Source organism: Macrobrachium nipponense, chromosome 33, assembly GCF_015104395.2.
Source record: "Macrobrachium nipponense isolate FS-2020 chromosome 33, ASM1510439v2, whole genome shotgun sequence".
Lineage (NCBI taxonomy): Eukaryota > Metazoa > Arthropoda > Malacostraca > Decapoda > Palaemonidae > Macrobrachium > Macrobrachium nipponense.
Window position 1 is genome coordinate 22,480,885 of NC_087219.1, and position 17,693 is coordinate 22,498,577.

The window sequence follows — 17,693 nt, forward strand, 5'->3', positions numbered from 1 at the left end:
CGATCCGAGCCCTTATTCATTGTGAAGTGAATCGTAATGCAAGATTCTTTTTCATTTTATTCCTTTTATTATTGATTGCATCAATATTTATTTGGTTCAAGTTCCGCTCAGTCAGGGAATTGATCCTTATGCCCTTGCATTCGGGCCGAGGGCACGATTGCTCTCGGGCTCTTATTATTATTGTTGGGTACATGGGTGCTGTGCGGGGGTGGGGAACGAGACCCCCCCCCCCCCCCACCCCCCCCCCCCCCCCCCCCCCCCCCCCCCCCCGCTCAGCTCCCACAGATGGCCCTTCCCCTTGGGGGGGGGAGGTTATCTGCGTTCTTCTCCTCGCCCGATCCGTCGAGCGCGGGGGAGGGCGCTCGGTGCCCGATGTACAATTGTATTCGTCTTCCACTCGTTCGGAGAGGGCTCACCCCCCTGCGCGAGGGGACTTCCCCCCCACTAATCGCTACTACTGTTATTTCCGCAGGTGCTACTGCACGAGGGTGGACCTTGGTGAGGTTATGGGCGTCCTTCCATTTGCAGGGCGTGCTAGTGTCCAGGGGCTGCGGTTCTATGTCTGGGCCTACTGCGGTCACCCATGGAGTGGTGACCACGCTCCAGGTGACGACGTCCCTCCTCACCTGGTGTACTCGCCTTACGTGGTAACAGTCTTGCCTACAGCCGCTGTGAAGTGCCGTTCGCCGTACCGAGAGGGGGGCGTGCCGCCGCCGCTCGTGGTTGCCGCGCTGCCGCGACCACACTTCCGCTGCCCTAGAGCTCGCCCCTGGACCTGCCGCCGGTACCAGGATGTTGCTGGCTGCTGCTCCACTTCCTGTGTTTCCGGTGCTGCCTGCCGTACCTGCCGATTCTGGGCTGACTGTCCATGCAGTTGCTGCGCTGGCTGTCCCTGCCGTTGCTGCGCTGGCTGTCCCTGCCGTTGCTGCGCTGGCTGTCCCTACCGATGCTGTGCTGGCTGTGCCTGCTGTTCCTGAGATGCCCATACCTGCTGACGTCGTCCCTGTTCGTGGTGGTACTACCCCAGACTTTGGTCTGTCTGTACAGGTGCGTCCGGGCCCTGTGGCTTCGGCTACAGCAGCCCCGGCTCCGCCCTGGATAACAGATCTTACGTCTGTCCTGAGGAAGCTGACGAAGAAGAGGAGGAAGGTGTCGTCGTCGTCGTCTTCATCTTCTTCATCGTCGTCGGCTGCCGCCTCTTCTTCTTCGACTTCTAAGGCTTCACAGCCGAGGAAGAAGAAGGTTGCCCTCCCTCCTAAGAAGTCTCCTTCGGGAGCTTCTCGGGACCCGTCTCACCTCGGTGGGACGGGAAGGTTCCTTCCGCTGGTCCTCCTGCTCCTTCGGGAGCGGGGCCCGTCTCTTTTTCCGTAAGGAAGAAGACTACGGGGACCAGAGGGGTACCGGCTAACACCGGTACTTCCTCGCCTGGTGTCAGTGGTTCTGCCACTGCATCAGGGTCCGTACTCGGCCCCGATCTCGTTCGCAGGGAGGTAAACCGAGTGTACGGTCGCCTACCAGCGACCGTGCAGCCAGGAACCAGACCTCTGAAGCTCGCTCAGCGTCAGGTTCACGGCACGGGGCGGAAGACTGGTGACAGCCGCTCACGCGACTCTCACCAGACCAGCTCTCGCTCTCGCGGCGACCAGCTGGCTACCCGGGGGACGTGACGGTCCACGACCGGCCACGGGCCTGAGGCTGGGAAGAGGTCTCCCGTTCGCCGGTGCCAGCCAACGGCTGGAACCAGCGACGTGACGTGCCGTGAGGACAAGCACCGGTCTCACTGTGACAGTGGAGCCTGCAGGTCGCCTGACCGTCGCTCTCACAGAGAGCGATCGGGTACGGCAACCAGCACCAGCTCTTCTGACACTCGAGATCGGGGCCGCTGTGCTCAGTCCAGCCGTTCTCCACAGCGAGACGGTTCGACCAGGCCTGCAGCTCGATCGCCACCGCGGGTTGACGATCGCCTGCAGCCCTCCAAGCCTGCTGGTTCTGCCAGCGAGCGAGGAGGGAGCGTCAGGTCTGCCTCTCCCGTACCTTCAACCTCCTCGGGTTACACCGGGAGGAGCGAGGTATTGAGGAGTGATCGTGAGGGGTGCGCCCCTCATGATCCCACCACGACGCCCTACGTGCCAGGCACGGTTTCTTTGGACCTGCCAGGACGTATGCGCAAGTGGATGGAGAAGACCGAGAGGGCTGGTCGCTGTTCCAACCCCCTTCTTAGGAGGAAGGTTCTCGGAATATGCTCTTGTTCGAAGGGCTTAACCGGTCCCACTCTGCAAGATGCTGTGACTTCCGAGATCCAGAGGAACTTTGCCGAGGTTATGGCGCTGATTCGTCAGCACAACGACCTCGGGGAAGGATCGCCGCTCCCACCAGCAGAGCCACGTCTCGGCTCGAGTCGTTTTGGGGCCCGAGAGGGAACCCAAATCGACGGTGGGTCTGCCGCGATCGGAGCTTGCCGACTGTGTTGAACCAGGTAGTCTCCTCTCCGGACAAGAAGGCTCTCTCAGTTCGGGCCGGTCGAACAAGCTACTTCACCTCCTTTACTGCGGACAGAGGCGTTTCTACGTGTCTTCGGACACTGTATTTGATACCCCTTCAGTCCTCCTGAGGTTTCGACCTCGACGAGGACTGGAATGAGTCGGAGGACGGTATCGGCTCCTCCTGTCAGGTGTCGATCAGCCCCACCCAGAGACGTTCAGTGGCGGCAGACCCTTACCTACAGTATGAGTTTCGTACCCTCCTCGGGAAAACGTTTTCTCCTGACGATACGTTTTCCCAGGCTCTGAGAGGCCATCGCCGTAAGGCGATGGCTGCTCCTTTTCTTCTCCAACTGCTAGTTCCGCTGGGAAGGCGAGCCAGTATCCAATTCCTCCCCCATTCTCTCCTTACGGCTACGAGGGAAAGGGGAGGGATCCTACAGAGATTTCTCTGTAAGATCCCACGTTAGGGGCTGCGCTACCGGGGGGACCTTCGGGTCCTACCTGACGTAAGCCCCGGTCGTTGAGGAGGGATCCTGCCCCTTTCTCGATTTCTACGGGAATCGGGAGGATCACAGACGATATCGTTTGACGAATTCGGTGGGGGGTTTCGCAGAGTGCTTAGAATTCTACGGAATTTCTAGCGCACTCAGAGTGTTCGAGTTTTTTACGATCTCCAAACACTTAGGCGAGACCACGGTCCAAAGTGAGCGAGAATCCCGATAATTGTTACACGATAATCGGGAACCTCGCTTATGCTCGAATTCCTGTAATTTCTAGCATTTGGAAAGAAGACTGCTGCTGAAAGAAGAGTATCTCACAGTAGGCGATTAACCTGGGATAGAGAAGAACGGACGGGAACTTCCAGTTTGGCTTGAACTATCGTCTTCGGTATTCTGTTCACCATTGAAGCTTTCCTTTGGGAAAGACTTCTCCTTCACTCTCTTGACTAGAGAACGAAGGCGGTCGATCTCCAATCCTTATTTTCTCATTCCTCGAGAGGAAAAGAATTTAGGATGGAGGTCGTGGTACAGAACCTACAAATATACTAACGTATATTACCCTCGCGACATGATTCTTTTAACAGTTGAATTGTCCGGGGGGTAGGCGCATACCGTAGTTAACGCTACGGTTTGTGACCGAGACGAATTGTATCTTAATTGAACTGCAACTCGGGGTTGCCTGCAACCTCCCAGCAGTTATCAGTTTCGATTTTAGATACTTGGTATTGTCATGACAACACCAAATCAGCTTTTGTATTTACCGAAATCCGTTTCGGTTAAATATAATTGCTCGAGCGTATTCTTTATGCTCGATGGTTCTAGCCGAACGAATTCCTTCGTGGAATAATGGATTACCTGGCAACTCAGGATGACGAGTCACCGAGAGCTACTGCGTATTGAACTGCCTGATAGCGGCTCAGTATCAGCTAGGTCTCGGAGATGCACGGTCGGTTACGTCTCTCTCTCCCCTGGTTTGATTGACTACCGAACGTATCTCTGACCCACAATCATGGACTTAGGTCTCTGATTAACGGGGATTCTCGCAATAATGAAGGACCATCTACTGCTGTGACGCTCGATTTCATCGCCTTCGACATTGCGAGAATTTTCAACAGAGATATCTCTTGGACTCTTTCATCTTTCTGTTTACCGCACGGTAACAGAAGTCTGTACTAGTCACCCGCTGCATCGCACCGCGATAATGCGAATGATTTTGCAGACATCTGAGTTTGTCTTCAAATATCTCGTATTCGTAGGTGTGCAATTATTCATTGCTCGCCCGAATTAACAGATATGTCAGAAGACATCGCCTACTCTCCGACCTGACAGCTCTACTTCCAAATGTTCAGCCCATGAGAAGCAGTTCTTCAGGCAGTATTTCCCTGTCTTCATTACTGAAAAGCGCTCTGCTTTTATTTGCAACTACGATCCTCACCGGACAGCAATGAATAGCGGTTAGCGTCTCAGTCTTTGTAGCACAGGTTCAGAATCTTGAGAATCCTTCTCTCGGTTCAGCTGTGAAGACGTAGGTTGCATTTTCTGTACACCTTCGTCTTCAACGGACACATAGTGTTGTTTCTCCTTAGCCCGAGAATCAACTATACTATGAGATATCTTGCCATCAGGGACCTCCCGGTCTCTAGAAGGCAATTGACTTTCGCCTGTTGGGCACATGCCTTAAGAGAGTCATCACCTTGCTTCTGGCATCGGTGACGAACAAATTATTTGTTTAGTCTCTTGGCATAACCCTTTTAACGCGAAGGTCACGTGACTTGCTCGGGTGCTTGGACAACTTGCCTCCTACCGAACGCAGTCAGTCGGCAGCTGTCAGAGCGCCCAAGTCTGTTACGAACTTCGCTGTGGACTTAGTTCGGTTGTTCCATAACAGTCTTTTCTTCGTCCTAACGGCTTGCACAGTACCCATACCATCGACACCCACCATTGAGTGTCGTCCTACCATACCGAGAAGAACAACTTCGCTGCAGACGGATAGACCAGTATGGGTACAGGACATCACCGAAGTCGAGAAGAGGGATAGGTCATACGACCATTCCCCTTCTTTTCCCTCTGAGGTAATTGGCAATGACTTTTCCTGCGAAGTCAAGCATCCAGGGGATGGGATTCGTGACGCTCGATTTCGTACCGAATTCGTAGCGAAGACTCTGAACCCTTCGGTTCCTGACGATCGGTTAGAGTCCTTCACAATCCCCTCCCTAATGGACTTCACCGCCTTTGATGCGAAGGAGATGCTGCTTTGTCCTGTGAAAGACCGCGCTTTCTGAAGAAACTCGACATCCCAGGCTGAGTGTTGAAGACTCTTCGTCAGCACCAAGATGACCTAGAAGTACACTCCCTCGAGTTACACAAGAACTTCTCCGTGGCGCAGGTACTGAAGGCAGGGGTCTGGTACAACCAGACCACTGGCACCTCCTTCTACCTTTTGGATATTGCCCACAGGTCCTTGGATCGTTTTGCTTGGGACCCGTGGTGGCTGTCAACAAACGTTGTGTAGCTAACCCAGACCCTAGCAGGCTGAACAGCATCGAGTCCTGGTGTGACTGTAAGAATAGATAAGTGAATGAGAGAGTGACTGGCTTCTCTTCCTATCTTTTTCTCCCCCTCTACCTGTGGGTAGAGGGATACGGTCATCACCTGGCTGGATAAGGACGAGATGCCGTGAGCTACTCGACAGAGCCCCATCCTATCCCTTTCACTAGGGATGGGAGCGAATATCCACCACTTCCTCCTACAAGGGGGGGGAAGTGGATGCCAACAAGAGACAAACCATAACTTTATGTTGCCCTCTTGCAAATAGGAACTTGTTCTTGTTTGTGGTACGAAGAGATACGCTTGCCTCTCTCTTAGTACTTGGTCCAGAGGTCTGACCATTGATCCTGCGGTGCACACCCCGATCAATCGGACAGAGGCTTGGATCCCTCCCTCGCTCTTACGACCAGGGAGGCATTCCAAGGTTGGGCGAACACCAGTCTGTTCACAAAAGACTCAGATTCCTCCCACCAAGAAGTGAGTCTTCCTATTGTAAAAGGACCGAAGGTTTGTATGCCGTGTCGGAACAAATGACAATTTGTCCAAAATTGCATTTTTGTACAAGTAACTTACCCAGCAGATATATACTTAGCTATAGACTCGGTCGTCCCGACAGAATTTCAAAACTCGCGGCACACGCGACAGGTAGGTCAGGTGATCCAACATTCCCGCCGCTGGGTGGCGGGGTCTGGAACTATTCCCGTTTTCTAAGCCATAATTTCTCTGTCGGTTTGAACGGACAACACCTATTGTTCGTTCCTCCATCTTGGATTTCAACTCGTTTGCCGAGAATTTGGATTGGTTTTTTGGTGACGTATTCTGTTTTTTCTCTGGCTTGGCATACGCTTATTGTGGACTGTTTTTCGACTTTGGTTTTGACTACTCTTTCACGATGTCTGACGCTAAGGCTTCACCTATGTTTAGAGTTTGCAGTAGGGAAGACTGTAAGGTTAGGCTGCCTAAATCGGCATTAGATCCGCATAGTATTTGCGCTAAATGCAGGGAGAATGAATGTTCTTTTATTAACACCTGTGTGGAATGCGAGAACCTTACGGAGCTTGAATGGAAGGAATTATCATCATATGTTAGGAAGCTTGAGAGAGATAGAGTGAGGAAGGCTTCAGCTAGGTCATCTAGTAGATTGCTCCTTAGAACAAGAAATTAACTCTCCTTCTAACAATTTTCCCTTAGCCTCAGCTGCTTCTCCCTGTTCTGAATCCAAAGATTCTTCATCAGAGAGGGAAAATGTAAAAGCTTCTATTAAGAAACTTCAAGCTCAGCTACGAGCTCTAAACCAAGGTAAGAGTGGTGATAGTGACTTGTGCAGTGTCCCCAGTGCAGTGGAGGGGGCGTCTGACCGGTTCCTCATTGCTCCTAGGCCTAGACCTCTTCCAAACTCCCAGGACCAGGGGAGGAGGAATGTCGAAAGCCGCAGGGAGGATGCAGAACATCCCCAACGGTCAGGCGTCCCTTCGGCAGATCCTGTTGTTAAGTCCCAGGCTGCCTCGGATTGCCGCAGAAAAGGAAAAGGTCCTAAGGAGTGTTTTTCGGCCTCAGACTTTCCTCTCCTAAACGAGGATGGAGTTCGGCCTACCGTTCGCGCGCCTTTGAAGAGAGCCTGGAAGGCGCCTAAAGGAGACGCTGCTGACTACCCAGCCCAGAGCGTTTTCCCGAGGGATTGGAGGCCTTCGGGTCCTAAGAGGACTAGACAAGAGGAGCCTGCTCTTCAGGATCCGACCAAGAAGTTTTTGGTTAATCTGCAAGAGCAGTTAGCGTCGCTCGTAGGCTCTTTTGCTAAGGACTCTACAAGGAGGAAGGATTGTCTCGCTCCCTGTGAAGAGTTTTTGGCCGCTAAGCGTCCTTCTTCGTATAGGAGAGAACTCTCACGATCTCCAGGGCGTTTATCGCCTTCGTCAAGGGACTCGTCGGATAGGAGTTGTTCTCCTGAGAGAAGAGCCCTTTCGCCCTATAGGCTGGCTTCCCCGAAGCGCCCTCTTAGACACAGCGCATCGAGCAGAAGTCTCGAGCGGTTTAGCTACAAGGAACCAGAAAACCGATTTAGGTATAGGATCCCTTGGGTCTTCAGGACCAGGAGCCAGACAGGCGCAAAGAGGCAGCAAGACGCAAGAAAGGACGTCAAGAGCCTCTTAGAACGCTGGATTCAGGACGTCAGGATTCTGCTAGAAGGCAGGAACAGGACGCTATGAGCCAGGACGCCATGAGTCAGGGCGCCCAGGAGTCAGGAACGCCAGGAGTCAGGGCGCCAGGAGTCAGGGCGCCACGAGTCAGGGCGTCAGGAGTCAGGGCGCCAGGAGTTAGGGCGCCAGAAACAAACAGGACGCCAGGAGTACGTTAGGCGTCAAGTGTTAGGGCGCCAAGAGCTGTTAAGCGTCAGGAATCAGACGCGGGGATCTGTTCAAGCGCCCTGAATCAGGACGCCAGGAGCCTAGCAAGCGCCACGAACCCGACGAACCTAGACAACAAGAGTCTAGTAGGCACAAGAGTGTTGCCGACAGACAGGAGCCTCAATCTTCGTATAGGAGTGCTAATGTTACGCATCCCCTTCTCGGGAAAGGAGTTCTTCTCCCGGGAAGAGCCAGATCACTCCAAAACGATCTCTTCTGTAGATCAGTTGGACAGGTATCGGAAGACGAAGAGCCTGTAGATGTAGCAGTTTCGGACTACAAGAGACTTTCTCTTTTGCTGCTAAAGGAGTTCGGAGACTCCCTTCATCCTGCGGACCCTCCTTCACCAGGATCGTTGATGTCCAGCACTAAAGCTCTTAAAATCGTCTTCCTTCGTTAAGATGCGCCCCGCTCTTTGTATGAAAAAGGCATGAAAACTTTTTCAGAGTGGTTGACTTCCAGAAGGGAAGCGGGCAAGACAGTTTTTTCCTGCCTCCTTCCAAGTTAACAGGCAAACCAGGAAGGTGGTACGAGACCAAAGAGCCGATGGGGTTAGGCCTGCCTTCTTCCGCGGATGCGGATTTTGCTTCCTTAGTGGACTCTGCTAGGAGGAAGTCGTTGCTGTCTGCTAAGGCGACTTGGGGCATGTGTGAGCTGGACCACCTTCTAAAGGGCCTCTTTAAAACCCTTGAAGTCTTCAACTTTATGGACTGGGCGTTAGGAGCATTAGCGAAGAGAGCTCAGGACACGGGACTTTGTTTCCATGGAGGAACTTTCGAGCGTCCTGGCTTGCCTGGACAGAGCGGTCATGGACGGTTCTGTGGAAGTTGCCTCTCTTTTTGGACGGGAGTTTTGAAGAAGAGATCTGTCTTTAGCTCTTTCTTAGCAAGAGCAGTATCACCCTTGCAACAAAGGACATCTCTTCTTTTTGCTCCTTTATCCCGCACCTTTTTTCCACAAGAGACGGTTAGAGAGGTTTCGAAATCTCTTACGGAGAAGGCAACTCAAGATCTACTCACGCACTCAGCCAAGAAGTTTAGGCCGGCAGTGCCGATAGAGAAGAGAGACCCTCTTTTGTTCAGCCCTTTCGAGGGGCCTCCTCTTCTAGAGCCCTCTTAGAGGTCGAAGACCAGAGAGAAAGAATAGACCATCTAGAAGGTCCTTCGGGAAGTCTAGATGAACAGCAAGTCCTCCAGACGAAAGTAGGCGCCAGGCTACTCCACTTTTGCCAAAGTCTGGGCGCAGAAGGGAGCGGACTCCTGGTCCCTCTCTATCCTGAAAAAAGGATAACTTGATCCCCTTCATGGAAAATCCTCCCTTGACGACACTCCAAGGGAGTTAACCGCCAGATACTCGGATCCGGTCCGAAAGCTTGCTATGTTGCAAGCAGTGGAACAGATGATTTCCAAGGAAGCGGTAGAACTGGTTCAAGATCTCCAGTCCCCATTCCCCCGGATTCTACAATCGGCTATTCCTGGTACCGAAAGCATCGGGGGGATGGAGACCAGTTCTAGACGTCAGTGCCCTGAATTTCTTTGTCTGAAGAAGAAATTTTCAATGGAGACGTCTTCCTCTGTTCTATCTGCTCTTCGTCCAGGGGACTGGATGGTGTCCCTGGACCTTCAGGATGCGTATTTCCATGTGCCAAATCATCCGGCAGCAAGGAAATATCTGAGGTTCATGTTCCAAGGGAAAGTGTTCCAGTTCCGAGCGATGTGCTTCGGACTTTCGACTGCCCCTCAAGTCTTTACGGACATCATGAAGAATGTAGCTTATTGGCTACATCTGGAAGGGATCAGGATCTCGTTATATCTGGACGATTGGCTAATAAGAGCCCAATCGGAGAAAAAATGTCTGGAGGACCTTTTAGTGACTCTAAAGTTGACAAAGTCCTTAGGACTTTTAGTAAATCACGAGAAATCCATGCTGACTCCCAGCAAAGTATTGGTCTATCTGGGGATTCAGATGGATTCTCGGGATTTTCTAGCGTATCCTTCGCAGGAAAGGAGAGAACGCTGCCTAGAAAAGGTGTCAGTCTTCTTAAGGAAAGAACATTGTCCGCGAGGGAATGGATGAGCTTGCTGGGGACCCTCTCTCGATGGAAACAGTTCGTTTTCCTTAGGAAGACTTCACCTACGACCCCTTCAATTTTATTCTGAAGGAGAAGTGGGATTGGAAGTCCAACAATCTGGGAGAGACTTTTCCAATCTCGAAACGGATCAAGGAGAATATCCGTTGGTGGTTAGATCCACAGAAACTAAGCAAAGGAATCTCCCTTCGCTTACAGAACCCGCGCTAGCGTTGTTTGCAGACGCCTCAGATTCAGGGTGGGGAGCGACCCTAGGTTCGCAAGAAGTGTCAGGCATTTGGGAAGGAGAACAAGTGTCCTGGCACATCAACAAGAAAAGAGCTAACAGCCATTCATCTAGCTTTGGTTCATTTCGAGGAACAGGTCTCAGGTCTGGGGATTCAGATTCACTCGGACAACACAACAGCCCTCGCTTATATAAAGACAAGCAAGGGGGGGACGCATTCCTTTTCCCTGTACGAATCAGCAAAGGATCTGCTGATTTGGGCACAGGAAAGGAAGATCTCTCTCCTCACAAGGTTTGTACAGGGAGAGAAAAATGTCCGGGCAGATCTGTTAAGCAGAAAAGATCAAGTCTACCCACGGAATGGACTCTCAATCCTCAGATTTGCCAAACAACTGTGGCACTGTGGGGAAGGCCCAATATAGACCTGTTCGCGACCAACAAGAACCACAGATTAGAAACCTATTGCTCCCCGATCTCGGATCCTCAAGCAGTAGCAGTAGACAGCTTCTGCTAGATTGGACGGGCTTGGACGCGTACGCCTCCCTCCTTTCAAGATAGTAGGAGAAGTGTTGAGGAAGTTCGCTGCTCGGAAGGAACAAGAATGACCCTCATCGCTCCCTTTTGGCCGGCTCTCGATTGGTTCACAGAGGTGCTGGAGTGGTTAGTGGATTTTCCAAGATCGCTTCCACTAAGGAACGATCTTCTCAAACAACCCCACTCGACAGGTTTCACAAAAACCTCCCCGCTCTAAGTCTGACCGCCTTCAGACTGTCGAAGGACTTGTCAGAGCAAGGGGCTTTCACGAGAAGTGGCGAAGGCTATTGCAAGAGCCAGAAGAGTCTCCACTTCTAAAGTATTATCAGTCGAAGTGGGAGTTGTTTAGAAGATGTGTAGGGAAAAGAAAATATCCTCCTCCCAGTACCTCTGTAAACTGAAATCGCAGATTTTCTCCTATATTTGAGAGAAAAGACTGTAACCTGGCAGTTTCAACAGTGAAGGGTTACAGAAGTATGCTGGCCTCAGTTTTTCGACATAGAGGAATAGATCTGACAACAATAAAGATCTTCATGACCATTATAAGGTCTTTTGAGACCACGGAAAGAACATGTAATCAAGAAGCCTAGCTGGAACTTGGATGTGGTCCTCAAGTTCCTAATGTCGGAAAAATTCGTACCGTCTCACGCAGCTGCGTTTAGGGACTTAACAAGAAAGTCATTATTCCTTTTTGCGTTAGCAAACAGCCCAAGAGAGTGAGCGGTTTGCAAGCTTTGGAAGGTAAAGTGGGTTTAAGAAAGATTCAGCGATTTGCTCCTTTCCAACCATTTTTTCTAGCGAAAAATGAAAATCCCTCAAAGCCTTGGCCAAGAAGCTTTTGAGATAAAAGGAATATCTTCATTAACAGGGAGAGAACTAGAAAGGACTTTGTGTCCAGTCAGGGCACTCAAGTTCTACCTGGAGAAGAAGAAGTTGCTGAAAGGTACAGAAGAAAGTCTTGGGGCTCTGTAAGAGATCCGAAAAGAGCGATTTCTAAGAACGCCCTTACATTCTTCATAAAAGATGTAATAAGGGAAGCTCACCTTAAATGCGAAGAAGAGCATTTCAAGGTTCTCAGAGTGAGAGCTCAGAAGTGAGAGCCATAGCTACGTCGATGGCTTTTCACAAAACATATGGTCGCTTCAGGCTCTTTATAGAGTCGACATTTTGGAGATGTAATTCGGTGTTCGCCTCGAATTACCTAAGAGATGTTAAAATTTCGTACGAAAAGTGCTTTGCTCTGGGAGCGTATGTTTCGGCGAATTCAGTGCTGGGAGAAGGGGCTGAGGCTAATCCTTCCTATTTAGTTTAAGGCTTAAATTACTGTTTATTGGTGGTTGTTTTTATTGGTTAATTGTCAGAGGGAATAGGGACCCTCTTACAATTCATAGATTGTAACAAGACTAACATGGTCAGGTGATCGGGATTGGCTTCAGTGCTCTTGGTGATTTGTTTAATAACCTTAACTCTGTCATGTAAGAGGGCGAGTCTCCATTGATATGACAAAAGGTCAAGGCTCTACCATGTAAGTGGGTCAGCCCCCATTGGTACGATCCAGTATAGGCTCTGTCGCGTAAGCGGGCTAGCCCCCATTGACACGATCCAAAGAGTTATTCAACCATAGGTTCATTCCTCGTTGAAAACTCTTGAGGCAAGCAGACTCATCGACAGTAGTCATGAAGTCTTCAGCCCAATAAGGTAGGAACTATGGATTATGTTATCCAAGAACATAGGTTGTTTTTTCCCTGTTTTTTAATGTATTTAGTTAAGTATTATTTTGTTTTTAGCTGTCTCTTGCCCGCCACCAAGGGTGCCAATCAGCTCAAGTATATATCTGCTGGGTAAGTACTTGTACAAAAATGATATTGTTAAGATACAATAAAGTTTTGTACATACTTACCTGGCAGATATATACGATTAATGGCCCACCCAGCCTCCCCTCAGGAGACAGGTGTAAGAGAAATTATGGCTTAGAAAACGGGAATAGTTCCAGACCCCGCCACCCAGCGGCGGGAATGGTGGATCACCTGACCTACCTGTTGCGTGTGCCGCGAGTTTTGAAATTCTGTCGGGACGACCGAGTCTATAGCTAAGTATATATCTGCCAGGTAAGTATGTACAAAACTTTATTGTATCTTAACAATATCATTTTTCCTAACTATACAAACCTGAGGTCCTTTTACACAGTCCCACCTCATGCCACCCCTCACTCTGCAGTTTGCTTGGGCCAAAAGCAAAAGTGATTTGTTTACCTCCCAGTCGCGCGCGCGCGCCTGTCGGACAAGCAGTTAACTACCGAACCCCTTGTTCGAAAGCTTACGACCTATCCAGCTGCCGCTAGTACCTTCCTATTGTAAAAGGACCTCAGGTTTGTATAGTTAGGAAAAATGCAATTTTGGACAAATTGTCATGTTTTCTGCAGTACGGTGTCAAGAAGACGTCCAAAGTAATAGTTCTCCTTTGTGAAGCCGTTGCTACGAGGATTGATTGTCGACCGCTGAAAAATTGGCCAGCAAGTATTTTCATTACCTCACTGTTTCTCCAGTTCATGCAGTGTAAGATTTTACTTTTGTTATGTAAATAGGAGAAACCATTCTGCATTTATCTTTGTTAGTAAGCTTTTAAATAAACCTTTGTTCTGTTTGTGTATCTTTCTATATTCGTATCCCCAGTTTCAACTGTTGGTGTTGAATTCTTTTTGTTTATTTTAATATCAAACCTGAAGCGGACCTGTCGGGGTCCGTGACACCCTATCACCCTCTTATCACTAATTAGCAATCCTGTTATATATCAAGTTTCAGTAACCTTTTCCAGCTTGTACTGGAACACTCCTGCTGAAATGTTTTGGTTGAAAATTCTACCGACTTTGAAAGAAAACTGTCCTTTGTAATGCTGAGTTACCGAAGTGAGATTATATGTATGGGTTTTGGTATGTTAGGTATACATTACAGGGGCTATTATGATAATGATCTTTTTAATAAATGGCTTGTTGAACTCTTGGTATTCACTTTAGTGTTAATCTTCCTTCCAGGACTGGGCTAAAGAAACGATGGAAAAGTTCCGATTTTCAGCGTATGACCTAAAATACATGAGGACTTTCCAGACTGCTGTTGGTAAGTAATATACATAACACTTGGTGAATCTATGATAATTTTCATTTGATAGTATTGTGTATCTTTGTTTTAGCATACACAATTATGGTTTAGCAATATATAGCCTCAAAATTTTGTTAAATCAAGAGGAGTTTGCTAACTCCCCAAGCAAAATTGTTATGCTAAATCAATCTCAGTCTAGCAAAAGAGAAAGTATCTTCAAATTTTCCAAGTCAGGAATGCATTTGTCAACTCCCCATGTACCTGAATTAGTGAAAAACTGTTGTTAAACTGATATTCCTTGGGCTAAGCATCAACCCTTTTCTTTTGTTAGATCTGTTGTCAAGTGATTTTGGAATGCTGTTCAATGATTTCTGCATCAAGTATGTCATTGTTTTTCCTAGCCTCCTTGAAATCCTGTTTCTATAAAAGTAACTTACCAAGTAATTACTTAACAATTGTTCTTGCATGGCATCCTAATTTTTAAAATTTGCGAACAAGTAACAGTTGCAATGCTGGAGTGACAGGCCCCGCCCACCGTAACAGGAAGTAGTGAGCGACTGAAGCCAACAATGTCATTCTTATTATGCCATGCATGCGACTGCACGTTGTCTTGCTTGCTCCTCAATTCATGTTTGCCAGTTTTGTTGCTGAAGTTGGTGACATACCCTTAAACACTTCCTGCCTTCGTTATTATGTTATTATAGCGAGAGCTACAAGACGAGGTTGACCAAGCTTTTTTGTGATGTACATACTATGTGCAGTAAATGTAGGGGACGTGTGCACAAAAGATCTTACCTGTGATGAGTGTAAGGACTGGGATGAGAGTTAGTGGAAGCTTTTGGAATCTCACTTAGATAAGTTGGAGAAGAACAGGATTAGAAAGGCAGCCGCTCAGGCCGAGAGTAGGGCCTCTTTGGGTAGGGATTCTTCCCCTAGACCTAAGACAGATTCCGGTCTGGTGCTTCGTTCTGCTCCCAGCAACAACCTTTCTCCTCTCCTCAGCCCTCCTCTACCCCTCCTACTTCCATGCTCAGCTCCTAGTAACAGTAAGTTTGATAAAAAGTTCAATTTAGTATAGTAAGTTCTGTTGCCGGGGCGGGGGCATCTCTTCAAGTCCTGATGGACAAAATGGACAAAGTGTGTAGTGACAAACGGTGGACTTATCAAGTAATAGGAGATTGCTTGGCAAGTACCCTAATGCAATACCGTTGTGTTTTTCCACTTTCTATATTTATTGTGATTTTATTTCGTGGCATCATATGTCGAGGGCTTGAGGCGGTAATTCTTTCTGGGCTCAGCTCGTGTCGGCCTATGAGATAAGAATAATATCATTTTCTTTCTAGGTCAAAAATTAGCCTAAAATTACCAGAGAAAAACAAAATTAAGAAAAATGTCAGTAAAACTGACTCGCTCACTCTTAAAAAGAAGTGTCGGTATGATAATAGGGGCGAGTGTGGAACACTACCACGAGACAAACACCAATTAGAACTTCCTATCAGAATCCCCCCAAGAGAGAGCTGATACCAACGGGCGATGCAGCCTCTACATACTACTAGAGGACGCCACGGACAGCAGCGCCCCTAGCGGACATCCTTAAATTTTAGCGCTTCGTACAAGACGCATTTTTCCTTGTGTTGCACTATCTCAGGATTTATCCTTATTTTCTACGATGGAACGCTCTGCAATTGCCACGGCTAAGTTAAGTAACTCATAAGTAATATTTTACCACTTTATTTTTTTTATCTTCCGGTACCAGTATTTTCCTCTTAATAGGTCATATACGGTTCCCCGGTTGTCTCATGGCGGCCATGCTGCCTCGTAAGAATTCCCGGTCCTCCATACTGGGACTTCTTATACTTATGGGCTTACTTTATCACGTTCATTGTTTTACATCGAGTTCTAGCTAGTTTAGCCCTTTACCATTCTCTTAGTTCGGTATTTAGGGCTACTATTATTATTATTTTTATCCGGCCCAGCATCCCGGCTCTTGCTCTTCATCGGCTATCGCTGGCTCCGAGTAGGCTTCTGTTTCTTGGAACAGTCTGCCTCCTCCTGGGCTTCTTTCTCTTTTTACTAAAAGTGTCTCTTCCATCTTTTCGATGTACATATTTATTCTATTTAGGGTGTTAGGCTAGCCTAGGTGCTTGTCCCTTATATTGGTTCAGCTTGGTTCACGTGGCCCTCTCACGGTTGTGTTGCTCGCAGCCTAGGCCACTTGCGGTCACGTGTTCCATCGCACCTTACCCTGCCCCTTCCCTCCCTTTCTGGTATAGGGAGGAGCTGGGGGACCCCTTGGTTGTCTGGACAACCCCAGTCGCCTTCTCTCTCCTCTCGGAGGTGGCCAGGGTTCCTCCAGCGGGGGGTATAGGGCGACCACTCATGAGGTTCAGGTCTCCATGCGGGTAGTCGGTGAGGCGGGGAGGAGTAGGCCCTTCCCTCCCCCCTCTCTCGCTCCGCCGTGTTTTGCCGAGACCCCCCCCCCTCCCCCCCCTCCCCAGTTGCTCAGCCACCCCCCTTGCTATACGAAAGGAGCCTTCCGTCGCAGCCGGGGCACCTTTGGTATAGGTTACTGGCTCGCTAGCGGGCGGGGCGGGCACTACTAGTGGTCGGTTGCTTGCCTACTATATCCTTATATCTCTCCCCCGCTACCGGACGGGAGCTTACTTCTTACCTACCCACTCTTCTAGCAGAACGGTGGAGAGAGGTTTGTTTTATTATTATTATTGTAAGGATATACCCTAATTGTACAATATTTTACAATGAATTGTGTATTATTATTATTATTATCTACCATCCCCGCTATTTTCCGTCGTGGTTTCCATTACCACCACTCCTGGTTGGTTTCCTTTTGTGTCTCCGCCATCGGCGGAGCCATAGCCTAGGATACCAAACCTGGTTACCACACGTTATTTTGGCGGGGCTCTGGTTGATTCTAACTTTAGCGCTCCGGCACCAGCGGAGCATCTGTTTAGACTGTAAGTGTTTACTTGGTACTCATGTACTTTTCCACTTACAGGCTACCAACTGCCAGGTCCTAGGGTGTAACGCGACGCTGTTCGACCCCTGTGGACATGATGAGTGGTAGGTCTCACGCCCCCTGTCCACGTCCTACAACGAGACGATCGTCTGGCACCCTGAAGGCCTGCGCCATCTGCTACGACCTGGTCGGTCAGCTGGGAGATGGGGTGGGGTAAGTCCGTTATAGGCTTACTTATCATTTTACTAACAACTTTTAGTCGTAAGTTTGTTAACCCTGTTCCACCATTGGCAGCTAATCTCGCCTTTTCTTTCCAGGCTACCGGTGTGAGGGAAGTCGCCCTCGCCACCCTGAAAGCGTGGGTGGGCGGCTTCGGGAAGAACGCCGCCCAAAGGCCAGCCTACATTCTTGATAAGAAGCTGGCCGTCCAGATCTTCCCCGCGGGCAAGTCGACGGGCTACGTTGACCCCTTGTCCGCTGCCCCGGCTGATAGCCTCCCATCCAGCATGACCTCCAGCAATCCTTTGACGTCGTAGCCTCCAGGAGTCGGTCCCGGACGTCGCTGCCCTGGACCTGAACATCGAGCCTATGGCGGTAGGGGTGGAGGATTTGTTGGTAGAGGTAGGTGTGTCGGGCACCAAGGTCCTTCCTTGGGTGCTTCTGGATCTTCTCCTGTCCCCTCTTCTAGTGCTTCATTCCAAGGCTTTGTGGGATCTGAGATCCCTACCCGCTCTCCGCTCTCTCTGTACCTCCAAAGGCGAAGGGACAGAGAGAACCGAAGACTCTAGCCAAGACGACTTCTAAGAAGTCGTCTTCGTCTTCTTCGGCTAAGAAGTC

At 49.5% G+C, this 17,693-nt stretch overlaps 1 long non-coding RNA gene across 1 annotated transcript in view; it reads left to right on the forward strand.

Annotated features, from left to right (window-relative positions):
* The window catches only part of LOC135203019 (uncharacterized), a 40,254-nt gene extending 26,354 nt beyond the window's left edge, over nucleotides 1–13,900 (forward strand). Inside the window, exon 3 of the long non-coding RNA XR_010311846.1 lies at nucleotides 13,816–13,900. This is a non-coding gene — a long non-coding RNA (uncharacterized LOC135203019). The remainder of the gene's footprint in view (nucleotides 1–13,815) is intronic.
* Nucleotides 13,901–17,693: the final 3,793 nt, after the last annotated feature.